Source organism: Pleurodeles waltl, unplaced genomic scaffold (assembly GCF_031143425.1).
Source record: "Pleurodeles waltl isolate 20211129_DDA unplaced genomic scaffold, aPleWal1.hap1.20221129 scaffold_91, whole genome shotgun sequence".
Taxonomy (NCBI): domain Eukaryota; kingdom Metazoa; phylum Chordata; class Amphibia; order Caudata; family Salamandridae; genus Pleurodeles; species Pleurodeles waltl.
In genome coordinates this window covers 1,766,349-1,783,190 of record NW_027150403.1, presented here as the reverse complement: position 1 = coordinate 1,783,190, position 16,842 = coordinate 1,766,349, and the positions used below count along the sequence as shown (strand labels likewise).

General features: G+C 48.2%; 4 non-coding genes across 4 annotated transcripts; all 4 read right to left on the bottom strand.

Annotated features, from left to right (window-relative positions):
- Nucleotides 1-5,253: 5,253 nt before the first annotated feature.
- On the bottom strand, nt 5,254-5,325 carry TRNAP-CGG (transfer RNA proline (anticodon CGG)). Its single transcript has one exon. It is a non-coding gene; the product is annotated as a tRNA-Pro (tRNA).
- Nucleotides 5,326-8,828: 3,503 nt separating this feature from the next.
- TRNAP-CGG (transfer RNA proline (anticodon CGG)) lies at nt 8,829-8,900 on the bottom strand. The gene has a single exon. It is a non-coding gene; the product is annotated as a tRNA-Pro (tRNA).
- A 3,502-nt stretch (nt 8,901-12,402) lies between these two features.
- Nucleotides 12,403-12,474, bottom strand: TRNAP-CGG (transfer RNA proline (anticodon CGG)). Its single transcript has one exon. It is a non-coding gene; the product is annotated as a tRNA-Pro (tRNA).
- A 3,511-nt stretch (nt 12,475-15,985) lies between these two features.
- On the bottom strand, nt 15,986-16,057 carry TRNAP-UGG (transfer RNA proline (anticodon UGG)). The gene has a single exon. It is a non-coding gene; the product is annotated as a tRNA-Pro (tRNA).
- Between the last annotated feature and the right edge of the window lie 785 nt (nt 16,058-16,842).

Genomic DNA, 16,842 nt, shown 5'->3' with positions numbered 1-16,842 from the left:
TCTGTCAAGGATTTTTTGTTTGTCTCTAAAAGGAAAGAGGTAGTCAAGATGCCCTGTGCCAGTGAGGTGAACTAGGGCACTGATGTGAAAAGCAGACCCTTTCTGGTAGTTGTAACCCTCTGCAAGTCCTGGACCCTTGCACCTTAGACTTCCAGACCAGAAGCACTGAAGGGCCTGCTAGCTCTTGAGCCAGAGAAGCATGCCTCTTGGATTCAAGCACACTTGCTCGATCAGGCTCGATCATGCGATATTTATAGTAGTGGCTCATAGGCCTGAAACACTCACCTGGGAGACGCGGGGTGGCTGATTTCCCGGAATGGCCCTTGATGGGGAAATCACCTCCTTTCCCCCGCCTCATTTCAGAATTGTGTGCAAGTCGCAAGACAGTGTTCAGGGGTTCATGGGTACTGCCTACTCCCAGCTGCCTCTCTGTCTTCTTCATGTAAATTGCAAGTCACGAGGAGGCACCATTGCCAATATGCTCCGCCCACCTAACCAAGAAACCCAGTTTGAGCTTGTCTGCCTGTGTTGTTGCAGGGGCAGTGTCTTCTTTGCCCAAAAGGTGGCAGGAGAGACTCACTTCAAACGATAGAATCAACTGCTTAAGTAGAAACCAGCATGGTAGTTACTGTCATAAAGTGCAGCTCTAACAGAAGGTGTGCCTGAGATGCCCCTTCCAGTAATACACAGAATTTTGATTGAGGGCCCAGCCGATGGGTTGGTGGATTTCTCCTCACATGCCACAGCAGCTTCCAAAGATAGTGGTGTGAGGAGCTGGCTGTGCAAACAGAGCAAGATTTAAGGGAAGAAAACAAACCTGTTAGGAGTGGGATTTGAAGCCACGCCTCCATGAAGAGACCAGAAGGCTCAACTTCACTGAAGATCAAGCTCTCTTGAGTCTGGCACCTTAGACCACTCGGCCATCCTGACAGCCAAAACATTGTGCAGGTCTGACTCTTCAGTCTGCACTTGTTGATGCTGCCGCTTGCAATGTTCCTATCAAAGTCACAGCTTTAAAGGCCCCACAATATAACATGGCCAAGAAAAAAAAAAAAACAGAACAAGAAACAAGGCACATGCACGACCACCGAGGGATGCAGATAACTTTTTATCGTCCTGCAATAGTAAAGCACATTTTACACAGGTCACAAGTTTTTAAAGGTCATTTCTGTCTAAGTGTGCATTGAGAGAGACTGAGGTTTTAGTGAGCAAACACAAAAGCTACTGCTGCCCAGTGTCGAACCGGGGACCTTTTGCGTGTGAGGCAAATGTGATTACCACTACACTACAGAAACAAGCTTGCTAGCTTGACTAAAGGAGCACAGTTCCCCTCATATGTTTGCCCGATTTCCTCTATACTTGATCAGCAGTTGCTCAGAATGCGAGGGGTAAGTGTGAAAATTGCAGCGGTGTCAGCCAGCATGCATACACTCAGACGTCCTGAAAAGTCACAGCTGCGGGCAGAGACAGACAAATATCTGATGCCTAAATGCCAGGAATGCAAGCCTGTGAAATCATCACACAGGGCGCACTGAGAGCAAGCAGGAAGGAAGCCAAGGCATTGTAATCCATTTTTCGCCTGAGGCAAAAATTATGTTTTGCGCAACAATGCTTCGAGTGGAATGAGAAATGTTGAGGGGTTGTGTATTTTGAGCAGGATTTGATTGTTTTCCGCTAAAATGGGCTTGTCCGGGATCTGAACCCGGGACCTCTCGCACCCGAAGCGAGAATCATACCCCTAGACCAACGAACCTGGGCACAGAAGCGCTATGGTTCCCACCCTGCTCCGAGGGTTGGTGGCAGAGAGTGGGAGACTACATCCCAAAGCAAGAAACGCCACATGGTGCTCTCTTCTGCAGTATGACTAGAGTCATTTGCATGGTCATCATCGAACATGACATAAAAAGCCTCTATCCTTTAGACATTTTGTCCCAGATTTACAAGAAAATGACTGAGCGCGACGCTGTGCCAAATTTGCAAGCCCCACGCTCAGTCATTTTCAAAGTGCAGGGAAACGCCGTATTTAGTAGAATACAGCGCACCCCTGTGCTTCCCCCTGCGCCAGCTCTAAATTAGCTGCTGAGCGCCAACGCAGCCGTTCTTGCACCATGGTACAAGGATGACTGCGTTGAGGGGGAAATTGTTTTTGTGCAGGAAGGGACACCTTCCTGGCCAAAAGAAAAATCTTCAATGGTGATTTGCTCTTACTTCTATGTGTGCTGCAGAATGCAGCACACAAAGAAAGAGAAAAAACGTGGAGAAATGAAAACATTTCTCCTCAGTGCGCCACTCTAACGATAACCCTGGGATGGCGTTGGATTTTGGCGCTGACGCAGATTTACGACAACTCCTAAATCTGGAGCAGCATCAAAATGCTATGGTGTTGCTGTGGCACACTCACAGCAACACCCATTGCACGCCCCTTCCAGGGAAAGCTCTGAATGCTAAGGTGCCGTATTTACAAGGTGATGTTAAGCCACAAAAAGTGGCTGAACGCAATCTTGTAAATACCGCGCAGTGCATAGTGCCACCGGGGCGTCACTAAAAGTGATGCTCCGTTGGCGATTGGGCCTTGTAAGTATGGCACCTTATTTGCTCAAGGTGTGTGTTCTTGGTGAGGGCAGGAAAGCTATTTTCGCTCTCATACCTTCCTTCCTTGGCTGGCTTGAATGCGGTAGGCTCAGGCTTCAATGCAAAGGTCAACAGTGAGCAACTGACTGACGTAAGCTGGCGCAACTCCTCTTGGTGAGCTGTGACAGATGCCTCAGGAGTGTAGTACCTCACGATGGTGAGGGATAGACACAGTCTCTTTTATCTCAGCTTGCCTGTCAGCTGAGTCAGGAAATGCAAATACTGGGAAAAAGCCCAGCGACTTGCTGTATTTGCTTGGCTTCAAACCAGGGACCTTTTGCATGTGAGGTGCGCATGAAAACCACTACACTACACAAACAGACACACTTGCCGGCTTGCTTCATGTGGCTATGCATTGTACTGGAACCACCACACTATGGAAACAGACACACCTGCTTGCTTTATGTGGCTCTGCATTGGACTGGGATGCAAGGACTGAGGGCCAATGTTCATGACGCTCAAAGCTGAGCCTTCCGGAACACGATCTCTTGCCTTGGAAGAAAGGAACTGGCATCACTTTCATTCCAAGAGGTGATTTCAGAACTGGACCCGAAATTACCATGGAGAAGCACTGTGCATTTAACGTTCCTATGAGCACTGCTGCTCCAGCACAGAAAAGCAGTTGCAAAGAAATCTCGCATACCTTCATGATGCTGAACCGTCTCAACGCAGGTATAAAGCATTTATTGCATTGCAACATGACATCTTACAAGAGTGAAAAGCAGAAATACTCCTGTTTAAAACACAGACTGAACCTATAAAGGTAAGGGTTTGTCTGGGATTTGAACCAAGGTCCTCTCACACCGAAGCGAGAATCATACCCCTATACCAACTAGACTGCTGATGCAGAGGCATTTGAAACATCTTCTGAAGCGTCTTTCAGAAAAGCAGGGCCATTTGGAGGCTCTCTCTCTAAGCGTGCCATAGCAATTGATGTTTTCTGTCAAGGATTTTTTGTTTGTCTCTAGCAAGGAAAGAGGCAGTCAAGATGCCCTGTGCCAGTGAGCTGAACTAGGGCACTGATGTGAAAAGCAGACCCTTTCTGGTAGTTGTAACCCTCTGCAAGTCCTGGACCCTTGCATCTTAGACTTCCAGACCAGAAGCACTGAAGGGCCTGCTAGCTCTTGAGCCAGAGAAGCATGCCTCTTGGATTCAAGCACACTTGCTTGCTCAGGGCTCGATCAGGCGAGATTTATAGTAGTGGCTCATAGGCCTGAAACACTCACCTGGGAGACGCGGGGTGGCTGATTTCCCGGAATGGCCCTTGATGGGGAAATCACCTCCTTTCCCCGCCTCATTTCAGAATTGTGTGCAAGTCGCAAGACAGTGTTCAGGGGTTCATGGGTACTGCCTAATCCCAGCTGCCTCTCTGTCTTCTTCATGTAAATTGCAAGTCACGAGGAGGCACCATTGCCAATATGCTCCGCCCACCTAACCAAGAAACCCAGTTTGAGCTTGTCTGCCTATGTTGTTGCAAGGGCAGTGTCTTCTTTGCCCAAAAGGTGGCAGGAGAGACTCACTTCAAACGATAGAATCAACTGCTTAAGTAGAAACCAGCATGGTAGTTACTGTCATAAAGTGCAGCTCTAACAGAAGGTGTGCCTGAGATGCCCCTTCCAGTAATACACAGAATTTTGATTGAGGGCCCAGCCGATGGGTTGGTGGATTTCTCCTCACATGCCAGAGCAGCTTCCAAAGATAGTGGTGTGAGGAGCTGGCTGTGCAAGCAGAGCAAGATTTAAGGGAAGAAAACACACCTGTTAGGAGTGGGATTTGAACCCACGGCTCCATGAAGAGACCAGAAGGCTCAGCTTCACTGAAGATCAAGCTCTCTTGAGTCTGGCACCTTAGACCACTCGGCCATCCTGACAGCCAAAACATTGTGCAGGTCTGACTCTTCAGTCTGCACTTGTTGATGCTGCCGCTTGCAATGTTCCTATCAAAGTCACAGCTTTAAAGGCCCCACAATATAACATGGCCAAGAAAACAAAAAAAAAAGTGAACAAGAAACAAGGCACATGCACGACCACCGAGGGATGCAGATAACTTTTTATCGTCCTGCAATAGTAAAGCACATTTTACACAGGTCACAAGTTTTTAAAGGTCATTTCTGTCTAAGTGTGCATTGAGAGAGACTGAGGTTTTAGTGAGCAAACACAAAGGTACTGCTGCCCAGTGTCGAACCGGGGACCTTTTGCGTGTGAGGCAAATGTGATAACCACTACACTACAGAAACAAGCTTGCTAGCTTGACTGAAGGAGCACAGTTCCCCTCATATGTTTGACCGATTTCCTCTGTACTTGATCAGCAGTTGCTCAGAATGCGAGGGGTAAGTGTGAAAATTGCAGCGGTGTCAGCCAGCATGCATACACTCAGACGTCCTGAAAAGTCACAGCTGCGGGCAGAGACAGACAAATATCTGATGCCTAAATGCCAGGAACGCAAGCCTGTTAAATCATCACACATGGCGCACTGAGAGCAAGCAGGAAGGAAGCCAAGGCATTGTAATTCATTTTTTGCCTGAGGCAAAAAATATGTTTTGCGCAACAATGCTTCGAGTGGAATGAGAAATGTTGAGGGGTTGTGTATTTTGAGCAGGATTTGATTGTTTTCCGCTAAAATGGGCTCGTCCGGGATTTGAACCCGGGACATCTCGCTCCCGAAGCGAGAATCATACCCCTAGACCAACGAGCCTGGGCACAGAAGTACTACGGCTCCCACCCTGCTCCGAGCGTTGGTGGCAGAGAGTGGGAGACTACATCCCAAAGCAAGAAACACCACATGGTGCTCTCTTCTGCAGTATGACTAGAGTCATTTGCATGGTCGTCATCGAACATGACATAAAAAGCCTCTATCCTTTATACATTTTGTCCCAGATTTACAAGAAAATGACTGAGCGCGACGCTGTGCCAAATTTGCAAGCCCCACGCTCCGTCATTTTCAAAATGCAGGGAAGCGCCGTATTTAGTAGAATACAGCGCACCCCTGTGCTTCCCCCTGCGCCAGCTCTAAATTAGCAGCTGAGCGCCAACGCAGCCGTTCTTGCACCATGGTACAAGGATGACTGCGTTGAGGGGGAAATTGTTTTTGTGCAGGAAGGGACACCTTCCTGGCCAAAAGAAAAATCTTCAATGGTGATTTGCTCTTACTTCTATGTGTGCTGCAGAATGCAGCACACATAGAAAGAGAAAAAACGAGAAGAAATGAAAACATTTCTCCTCAGTGCGCCACTCTAACGATACCCCTGGGATGGCGTTGGATTTTGGCGCTGACACAGATTTACGACAACTCCTAAATCTGGAGCAGCATCAAAATGCTATGGTGTTGCTGTGGCACACTCACAGCAACACCCATTGCACGCCCCTTCCAGGGAAAGCGCTGAATGCTAAGGTGCCGTATTTACAAGGTGGTGTTAAGCCACAAAAAGTGGCTGAACGCCATCTTGTAAATACCGCGCAGTGCATAGTGCCACCGGGGCGTCACTAAAAGTGATGCTCCGTTGGCGATTGGGCCTTGTAAGTCTGGCACCTTATTTGCTCAAGGTGTGTGTTCTTGGTGAGGGCAGGAAAGCTATATTAGCTCTCATACCTTCCTTCCTTGGCTGGCTTGAATGCGGTAGGCTCAGGCTTCAATGCAAAGGTCAAACAGTGAGCAACTGACTGACGTAAGCTGGCGCAACTCCTCTTGGTGAGCTGTGACAGATGCACCAGGAGCGTAGTACCTCACGATGGTGAGGGATAGACACAGTCTCTTTTATCTCAGCTTGCCTGTCAGCTGAGTCAGGAAATGCAAATACTGGGAAAAAGCCCAGCGACTTGCTGTATTTGCTTGGCTTCGAACCAGGGACCTTTTGCATGTGAGGTGCGCATGATAACCACTACACTACACAAACAGACACACTTGCCGGCTTGCTTCATGTGGCTATGCATTGTACTGGAACCACCACACTATGGAAACAGACAAACCTGCTTGCTTTATGTGGCTCTGCATTGGACTGGGATGCAAGGACTGAGGGCCAATGTTCATGACGCTCAAAGCTGAGCCTTCCGGAACACGATCTCTTACCTTGGAAGAAAGGAACTGGCATCACTTTCATTCCAAGAGGTGATTTCAGAACTGGACCCGAAATTACCATGGAGAAGCACTGTGCATTTAACGTTCCTATGAGCACTGCTGCTCCAGCACAGAAAAGCAGTTGCAAAGAAATCTCGCATACCTTCATGATGCTGAACCGTCTCAACGCAGGTATAAAGCATTTATTGCATTGCAACATGACATATTACAAGAGTGAAAAGCAGAAATACTCCTGTTTAAAACACAGACTGAACCTATAAAGGTAAGGGTTTGTCTGGGATTTGAACCAAGGTCCTCTCACACCCGAAGCGAGAATCATACCCCTATACCAACTAGACTGCTGCTGCAGAGGCATTTGAAACATCTTCTGAAGCGTCTTTCAGAAAAGCAGGGCCATTTGGAGGCTCTCTCTCTAAGCGTGCCATAGCAATTGATGTTTTCTGTCAAGGATTTTTTGTTTGTCTCTAGCAAGGAAAGAGGCAGTCAAGATGCCCTGTGCCAGTGAGCTGAACTAGGGCACTGATGTGAAAAGCAGACCCTTTCTGGTAGTTGTAACCCTCTGCAAGTCCTGGACCCTTGCATCTTAGACTTCCAGACCAGAAGCACTGAAGGGCCTGCTAGCTCTTGAGCCAGAGAAGCATGCCTCTTGGATTCAAGCACACTTGCTTGCTCAGGGCTCGATCAGGCTCGATCAGGCGAGATTTATAGTAGTGGCTCATAGGCCTGAAACACTCACCTGGGAGACGCGGGGTGGCTGATTTCCCGGAATGGCCCTTGATGGGGAATTCACCTCCTTTCCCCGCCTCATTTCAGAATTGTGTGCAAGTCGCAAGACAGTGTTCAGGGGTTCATGGGTACTGCCTACTCCCAGCTGCCTCTCTGTCTTCTTCATGTAAATTGCAAGTCACGAGGAGGCACCATTGCCAATATGCTCCGCCCACCTAACCAAGAAACCCAGTTTGAGCTTGTCTGCCTATGTTGTTGCAAGGGCAGTGTCTTCTTTGCCCAAAAGGTGGCAGGAGAGACTCACTTCAAACGATAGAATCAACTGCTTAAGTACAAACCAGCATGGTAGTTACTGTCATAAAGTGCAGCTCTAACAGAAGGTGTGCCTGAGATGCCCCTTCCAGTAATACACAGAATTTTGATTGAGGGCCCAGCCGATGGGTTGGTGGATTTCTCCTCACATGCAACAGCAGCTTCCAAAGATAGTGGTGTGAGGAGCTGGCTGTGCAAGCAGAGCAAGATTTAAGGGAAGAAAACACACCTGTTAGGAGTGGGATTTGAACCCACGGCTCCATGAAGAGACCAGAAGGCTCAGCTTCACTGAAGATCAAGCTCTCTTGAGTCTGGCACCTTAGACCACTCGGCCATCCTGACAGACAAAACATTGTGCAGGTCTGACTCTTCAGTCTGCACTTGTTGATGCTGCCGCTTGCAATGTTCCTATCAAAGTCACAGCTTTAAAGGCCCCACAATATAACATGGCCAAGAAAAAAAAAAAAAAGTGAACAAGAAACAAGGCACATGCACGACCACCGAGGGATGCAGATAACTTTTTATCGTCCTGCAATAGTAAAGCACATTTTACACAGGTCACAAGTTTTTAAAGGTCATTTCTGTCTAAGTGTGCATTGAGAGAGACTGAGGTTTTAGTGAGCAAACACAAAGATACTGCTGCCCAGTGTCGAACTGGGGACCTTTTGCGTGTGAGGCAAATGTGATAACCACTACACTACAGAAACAAGCTTGCTAGCTTGACTGAAGGAGCACAGTTCCCCTCATATGTTTGCCCGATTTCCTCTGTACTTGATCAGCAGTTGCTCAGAATGCGAGGGGTAAGTGTGAAAATTGCAGCGGTGTCAGCCAGCATGCATACACTCAGACGTCCTGAAAAGTCACAGCTGCGGGCAGAGACAGACAAATATCTGATGCCAGGAACGCAAGCCTGTGAAATCATCACACATGGCGCACTGAGAGCAAGCAGGAAGGAAGCCAAGGCATTGTAATTCATTTTTCGCCTGAGGCAAAAAATATGTTTTGCGCAACAATGCTTCGAGTGGAATGAGAAATGTTGAGGGGTTGTGTATTTTGAGCAGGATTTGATTGTTTTCCGCTAAAATGGGCTCGTCCAGGATTTGAACCCGGGACATCTCGCTCCCGAAGCGAGAATCATACCCCTAGACCAACGAGCCTGGGCACAGAAGTACTACGGCTCCCACCCTGCTCCGAGCGTTGGTGGCAGAGAGTGGGAGACTACATCCCAAAGCAAGAAACACCACATGGTGCTCTCTTCTGCAGTATGACTAGAGTCATTTGCATGGTCGTCATCGAACATGACATAAAAAGCCTCTATCCTTTATACATTTTGTCCCAGATTTACAAGAAAATGACTGAGCGCGACGCTGTGCCAAATTTGCAAGCCCCACGCTCCGTCATTTTCAAAATGCAGGGAAGCGCCGTATTTAGTAGAATACAGCGCACCCCTGTGCTTCCCCCTGCGCCACCTCTAAATTAGCAGCTGAGCGCCAACGCAGCCGTTCTTGCACCATGGTACAAGGATGACTGCGTTGAGGGGGAAATTGTTTTTGTGCAGGAAGGGACACCTTCCTGGCCAAAAGAAAAATCTTCAATGGTGATTTGCTCTTACTTCTATGTGTGCTGCAGAATGCAGCACACATAGAAAGAGAAAAAACGAGAAGAAATGAAAACATTTCTCCTCAGTGCGCCACTCTAACGATACCCCTGGGATGGCGTTGGATTTTGGCGCTGACACAGATTTACGACAACTCCTAAATCTGGAGCAGAATCAAAATGCTATGGTGTTGCTGTGGCACACTTACAGCAACACCCATTGCACGCCCCTTCCAGGGAAAGCGCTGAATGCTAAGGTGCCGTATTTACAAGGTGGTGTTAAGCCACAAAAAGTGGCTGAACGCCATCTTGTAAATACCGCGCAGTGCATAGTGCCACCGGGGCGTCACTAAAAGTGATGCTCCGTTGGCGATTGGGCCTTGTAAGTCTGGCACCTTATTTGCTCAAGGTGTGTGTTCTTGGTGAGGGCAGGAAAGCTATTTTCGCTCTCATACCTTCCTTCCTTGGCTGGCTTGAATGCGGTAGGCTCAGGCTTCAATGCAAAGGTCAAACAGTGAGCAACTGACTGACGTAAGCTGGCGCAACTCCTCTTGGTGAGCTGTGACAGATGCCCCAGGAGCGTAGTACCTCACGATGGTGAGGGATAGACACAGTCTCTTTTATCTCAGCTTGCCTGTCAGCTGAGTCAGGAAATGCAAATACTGGGAAAAAGCCCAGCGACTTGCTGTATTTGCTTGGCTTCGAACCAGGGACCTTTTGCATGTGAGGTGCGCATGATAACCACTACACTACACAAACAGACACACTTGCCGGCTTGCTTCATGTGGCTATGCATTGTACTGGAACCACCACACTATGGAAACAGACACACCTGCTTGCTTTATGTGGCTCTGCATTGGACTGGGATGCAAGGACTGAGGGCCAATGTTCATGACGCTCAAAGCTGAGCCTTCCGGAACACGATCTCTTGCCTTGGAAGAAAGGAACTGGCATCACTTTCATTCCAAGAGGTGATTTCAGAACTGGACCCGAAATTACCATGGAGAAGCACTGTGCATTTAATGTTCCTATGAGCACTGCTGCTCCAGCACAGAAAAGCAGTTGCAAAGAAATCTCGCATACCTTCATGATGCTGAACCGTCTCAACGCAGGTATAAAGCATGTATTGCATTGCAACATGACATCTTACAAGAGTGAAAAGCAGAAATACTCCTGTTTAAAACACAGACTGAACCTATAAAGGTAAGGGTTTGTCAGGGATTTGAACCAAGGTCCTCTCACACCCGAAACGAGAATCATACCCCTATACCAACTAGACTGCTGCTGCAGAAGCATTTGAAACATCTTCTGAAGCGTCTTTCAGAAAATCAGGGCCATTTGGAGGCTCTCTCTCTAAGCGTGCCATAGCAATTGATGTTTTCTGTCAAGGATTTTTTGTTTGTCTCTAGCAAGGAAAGAGGCAGTCAAGATGCCCTGTGCCAGTGAGCTGAACTAGGGCACTGATGTGAAAAGCAGACCCTTTCTGGTAGTTGTAACCCTCTGCAAGTCCTGGACCCTTGCATCTTAGACTTCCAGACCAGAAGCACTGAAGGGCCTGCTAGCTCTTGAGCCAGAGAAGCATGCCTCTTGGATTCAAGCACACTTGCTTGCTCAGGGCTCGATCAGGTGAGATTTATAGTAGTGGCTCATAGGCCTGAAACACTCACCTGGGAGACGCGGGGTGGCTGATTTCCCGGAATGGCCCTTGATGGGGAAATCACCTCCTTTCCCCGCCTCATTTCAGAATTGTGTGCAAGTCGCAAGACAGTGTTCAGGGGTTCATGGGTACTGCCTAATCCCAGCTGCCTCTCTGTCTTCTTCATGTAAATTGCAAGTGACGAGGAGGCACCATTGCCAATATGCTCCGCCCACCTAACCAAGAAACCCAGTTTGAGCTTGTCTGCCTGTGTTGTTGCAGGGGCAGTGTCTTCTTTGCCCAAAAGGTGGCAGGAGAGACTCACTTCAAACGATAGAATCAACTGCTTAAGTAGAAACCAGCATGGTAGTTACTGTCATAAAGTGCAGCTCTAACAGAAGGTGTGCCTGAGATGCCCCTTCCAGTAATACACAGAATTTTGATTGAGGGCCCAGCCGATGGGTTGGTGGATTTCTCCTCACATGCCACAGCAGCTTCCAAAGATAGTGGTGTGAGGAGCTGGCTGTGCAAGCAGAGCAAGATTTAAGGGAAGAAAACACACCTGTTAGGAGTGGGATTTGAACCCACGGCTCCATGAAGAGACCAGAAGGCTCAGCTTCACTGAAGATCAAGCTCTCTTGAGTCTGGCACCTTAGACCACTCGGCCATCCTGACAGACAAAACATTGTGCAGGTCTGACTCTTCAGTCTGCACTTGTTGATGCTGCCGCTTGCAATGTTCCTATCAAAGTCACAGCTTTAAAGGCCCCACAATATAACATGGCCAAGAAAAAAAAAAAAAACAGAACAAGAAACAAGGCACATGCACGACCACCGAGGGATGCAGATAACTTTTTATCGTCCTGCAATAGTAAAGCACATTTTACACAGGTCACAAGTTTTTAAAGGTCATTTCTGTCTAAGTGTGCATTGAGAGAGACTGAGGTTTTAGTGAGCAAACACAAAAGCTACTGCTGCCCAGTGTCAAACCGGGAACCTATTGCGTGTGAGGCAAATGTGATAACCACTACACTACAGAAACAAGCTTGCTGGCTTGACTGAAGGAGCACAGTTCCCCTCATATGTTTGCCCGATTTCCTCTATACTTGATCAGCAGTTGCTCAGAATGCGAGGGGTAAGTGTGAAAATTGCAGCGGTGTCAGCCAGCATGCATACACTCAGACGTCCTGAAAAGTCACAGCTGCGGGCAGAGACAGACAAATATCTGATGCCTAAATGCCAGGAACGCAAGCCTGTGAAATCATCACACAGGGCGCACTGAGAGCAAGCAGGAAGGAAGCCAAGGCATTGTAATCCATTTTTCGCCTGAGGCGAAAAATATGTTTTGCGCAACAATGCTTCGAGTGGAATGAGAAATGTTGAGGGGTTGTGTATTTTGAGCAGGATTTGATTGTTTTCCGCTAAAATGGGCTCGTCCGGGATTTGAACCCGGGACCTCTCGCACCCGAAGCGAGAATCATACCCCTAGACCAACGAGCCTGGGCACAGAAGCGCTACGGCTCCCACCCTGCTCCGAGGGTTGGTGGCAGAGAGTGGGAGACTACATCCCAAAGCAAGAAACGCCACATGGTGCTCTCTTCTGCAGTATGACTAGAGTCATTTGCATGGTCGTCATCGAACATGACATAAAAAGCCTCTATCCTTTAGACATTTTGTCCCAGATTTACAAGAAAATGACTGAGCGCGACGCTGTGCCAAATTTGCAAGCCCCAAGCTCCGTCATTTTCAAAATGCAGGGAAGCGCCGTATTTAGTAGAATACAGCGCACCCCTGTGCTTCCCCCTGCGCCAGCTCTAAATTAGCTGCTGAGCGCCAACGCAGCTGTTCTTGCACCATGGTACAAGGATGACTGCGTTGAGGGGGAAATTGTTTTTGTGCAGGAAGGGACACCTTCCTGGCCAAAAGAAAAATCTTCAGTGGTGATTTGTTCTTACTTCTATGTGTGCTGCAGAATGCAGCACACATAGAAAGAGAAAAAACGAGGAGAAATGAAAACATTTCTCCTCAGTGCGCCACTCTAACAATACCCCTGGGATGGCGTTGGATTTTGGCGCTGACGCAGATTTACGACAACTCCTAAATCTGGAGCAGCATCAAAATGCTATGGTGTTGCTGTGGCACACTCACAGCAACACCCATTGCACGCCCCTTCCAGGGAAAGCGCTGAATGCTAAGGTGCTGTATTTACAAGGTGGTGTTAAGCCACAAAAAGTGGCTGAACGCCATCTTGTAAATACCGCGCAGTGCATAGTGCCACCGGGGCGTCACTAAAAGTGATGCTCCATTGGCGATTGGGCCTTGTAAGTCTGGCACCTTATTTGCTCAAGGTGTTTGTTCTTGGTGAGGGCAGGAAAGCTATTTTCGCTCTCATACCTTCCTTCCTTGGCTGGCTTGAATGCGGTAGGCTCAGGCTTCAATGCAAAGGTCAAACAGTGAGCAACTGACTGACGTAAGCTGGCGCAACTCCTCTTGGTGAGCTGTGACAGATGCCCCAGGAGCGTAGTACCTCACAATGGTGAGGGATAGACACAGTCTCTTTTATCTCAGCTTGCCTGTCAGCTGAGTCAGGAAATGCAAATACTGGGAAAAAGCCCAGCGACTTGCTGTATTTGCTTGGCTTCGAACCAGGGACCTTTTGCATGTGAGGTGCGCATGATAACCACTACACTACACAAACAGACAGACTTGGCGGCTTGCTTCATGTGGCTATGCATTTTGCTGGAACCACCACACTATGGAAACAGACACACCTGCTTGCTTTATGTGGCTCTGCATTGGACTGGGATGCAAGGACTGAGGGCCAATGTTCATGACGCTCAAAGCTGAGCCTTCCGGAACACGATCTCTTGCCTTGGAAGAAAGGAACTGGCATCACTTTCATTCCAAGAGGTGATTTCAGAACTGGACCCGAAATTACCATGGAGAAGCACTGTGCATTTAATGTTCCTATGAGCACTGCTGCTCCAGCACAGAAAAGCAGTTGCAAAGAAATCTTGCATACCTTCATGATGCTGAACCGTCTCAACGCAGGTATAAAGCATGTATTGCATTGCAACATGACATCTTACAAGAGGGAAAAGCAAAATACTCCTGTTTAAAACACAGACTGAACCTATAAAGGTAAGGGTTTGTCTGGGATTTGAACCAAGGTCCTCTCACACCCGAAGCGAGAATCATACCCCTATACCAACTAGACTGCTGCTGCAGAGGCATTTGAAACATCTTCTGAAGCGTCTTTCAGAAAAGCAGGGCCATTTGGAGGCTCTCTCTCTAAGCGTGCCATAGCAATTGATGTTTTCTGTCAAGGATTTTTTGTTTGTCTCTAGCAAGGAAAGAGGCAGTCAAGATGCCCTGTGCCAGTGAGCTGAACTAGGGCACTGATGTGAAAAGCAGACCCTTTCTGGTAGTTGTAACCCTCTGCAAGTCCTGGACCTTGCATCTTAGACTTCCAGACCAGAAGCATTGAAGGGCTTGCTAGCTCTTGAGCCAGAGAAACATGCCTCTTGGATTCAAGCACACTTGCTCGCTCAGCGCTCGATCAGGCTCGATCAGGCGAGATTTATAGTAGTGGCTCATAGGCCTGAAACACTCACCTGGGAGACGCGGGTGGCTGATTTCCCGGAATGGCCCTTGATGGGGAAATCACCTCCTTTCCCCCGCCTCATTTCAGAATTGTGTGCAAGTCGCAAGACAGTGTTCAGGGGTTCATGGGTACTCCCTAATCCCAGCTGCCTCTCTGTCTTCTTCATGTAAATTGCAAGTCACGAGGAGGCACCATTGCCAATATGCTCCGCCCACCTAACCAAGAAACCCATTTTGAGCTTGTCTGCCTGTGTTGTTGCAGGGGCAGCGTCTTCTTTGCCCAAAAGGTGGAAGGAGAGACTCACTTCAAACGATAGAATCAACTGCTTAAGTAGAAACCAGCATGGTAGTTACTGTCATAAAGTGCAGCTCTAACAGAAGGTGTGCCTGAGATGCCCCTTCCAGTAATACACAGAATTTTGTTTGAGGGCCCAGCCGATGGGTTGGTGGATTTCTCCTCACATGCCACAGCAGCTTCCAAAGATAGTGGTGTGAGGAGCTGGCTGTGCAAGCAGAGCAAGATTTAAGGGAAGAAAACACACCTGTTAGGAGTGGGATTTGAACCCACGCCTCCATGAAGAGACCAGAAGGCTCAGCTTCACTGAAGATCAAGCTCTCTTGAGTCTGGCACCTTCGACCACTCGGCCATAATGACAGCCAAAACATTATGCAGGTCTGACTCTTCAGTCTGCACTTGTTGATGCTGCCGCTTGCAATGTTCCTATCAAAGTCACAGCTTTAAAGGCCCCACAATATAACATGGCCAAGAAAAAAAAAAACAGAACAGAACAAGAAACAATGCACATGCACGACCACCGAGGGATGCAGATAACTTTTTAGCGTCCTGCAATAGTAAAGCACGTTTTACACAGGTCACAAGTTTTTAAAGGTCATTTCTGTCTAAGTGTGCATTGAGAGAGACTGAGGTTTTAGTGAGCAAACACAAAAGCTACTGCTGTCCAGTGTCGAACCAGGGACCTTTTGCGTGTGAGGCAAATGTGATAACCACTACACTACAGAAACAAGCTTGCTGGCTTGACTGAAGGAGCACAGTTCCCCTCATATGTTTGCCTGATTTCCTCTATACTTGATCAGCAGTTGCTCAGAATGCGAGGGGTAAGTGTGAAAATTGCAGCCGTGTCAGCCAGCATGCATACACTCAGACGTCCTGAAAAGTCACAGCTGCGGGCAGAGACAGACAAATATCTGATGCCTAAATGCCAGGAACGCAAGCCTGTGAAATCATCACACAGGCGCACTGAGAGCAAGCAGGAAGGAAGCCAAGGCATTGTAATCCATTTTTCGCCTGAGGCAAAAAATATGTTTTGCGCAACAATGCTTCGAGTGGAATGAGAAATGTTGAGGGGTTGTGTATTTTGAGCAGGATTTGATTGTTTTCCGCTAAAATGGGCTCGTCCGGGATTTGAACCCGGGACCTCTTGCACCCAAAGCGAGAATCATACCCCTAGACCAACGAGCCTGGGCACAGAAGCGCTACGGCTCCCACCCTGCTCCGAGGGTTGGTGGCAGAGAGTGGGAGACTACATCCCAAAGCAAGAAACGCCACATGGTGCTCTCTTCTGCAGTATGACTAGAGTCATTTGCATGGTCGTCATCGAACATGACATAAAAAGCCTCTATCCTTTAGACATTTTGTCCCAGATTTACAAGAAAATGACTGAGCGCGACGCTGTGCCAAATTTGCAAGCCCCATGCTCCGTCATTTTCAAAATGCAGGGAAGCGCCGTATTTAGAAGAATACAGCGCACCCCTGTGCTTCCCCCTGCGCCAGCTCTAAATTAGCTGCTGTGTGCCAACGCAGCCGTTCTTGCACCATGGTACAAGGATGACTGCGTTGAGGGGGAAATTGTTTTTGTGCAGGAAGGGACACCTTCCTGGCCAAAAGAAAAATCTTCAATGGTGATTTGCTCTTACTTCTATGTGTGCTGCAGAATGCAGCACACATAGAAAGAGAAAAAACGAGGAGAAATGAAAACATTTCTCCTCAGTGCGCCACTCTAACGATACCCCTGGGATGGCGTTGGATTTTGGCGCTGACGCAGATTTACGACAACTCCTAAATCTGGAGCAGCATCAAAATGCTATGGTGTTGCTGTGGCACACTCACAGCAACACCCATTGCACGCCCCTTCCAGGGAAAGCGCTGAATGCTAAGGTGCCGTATTTACAAGGTGGTGTTAAGCCACAAAAAGTGGCTGAACGCCATCTTGTAAATACCGCGCAGTGCATAGTGCCACCGGGGCG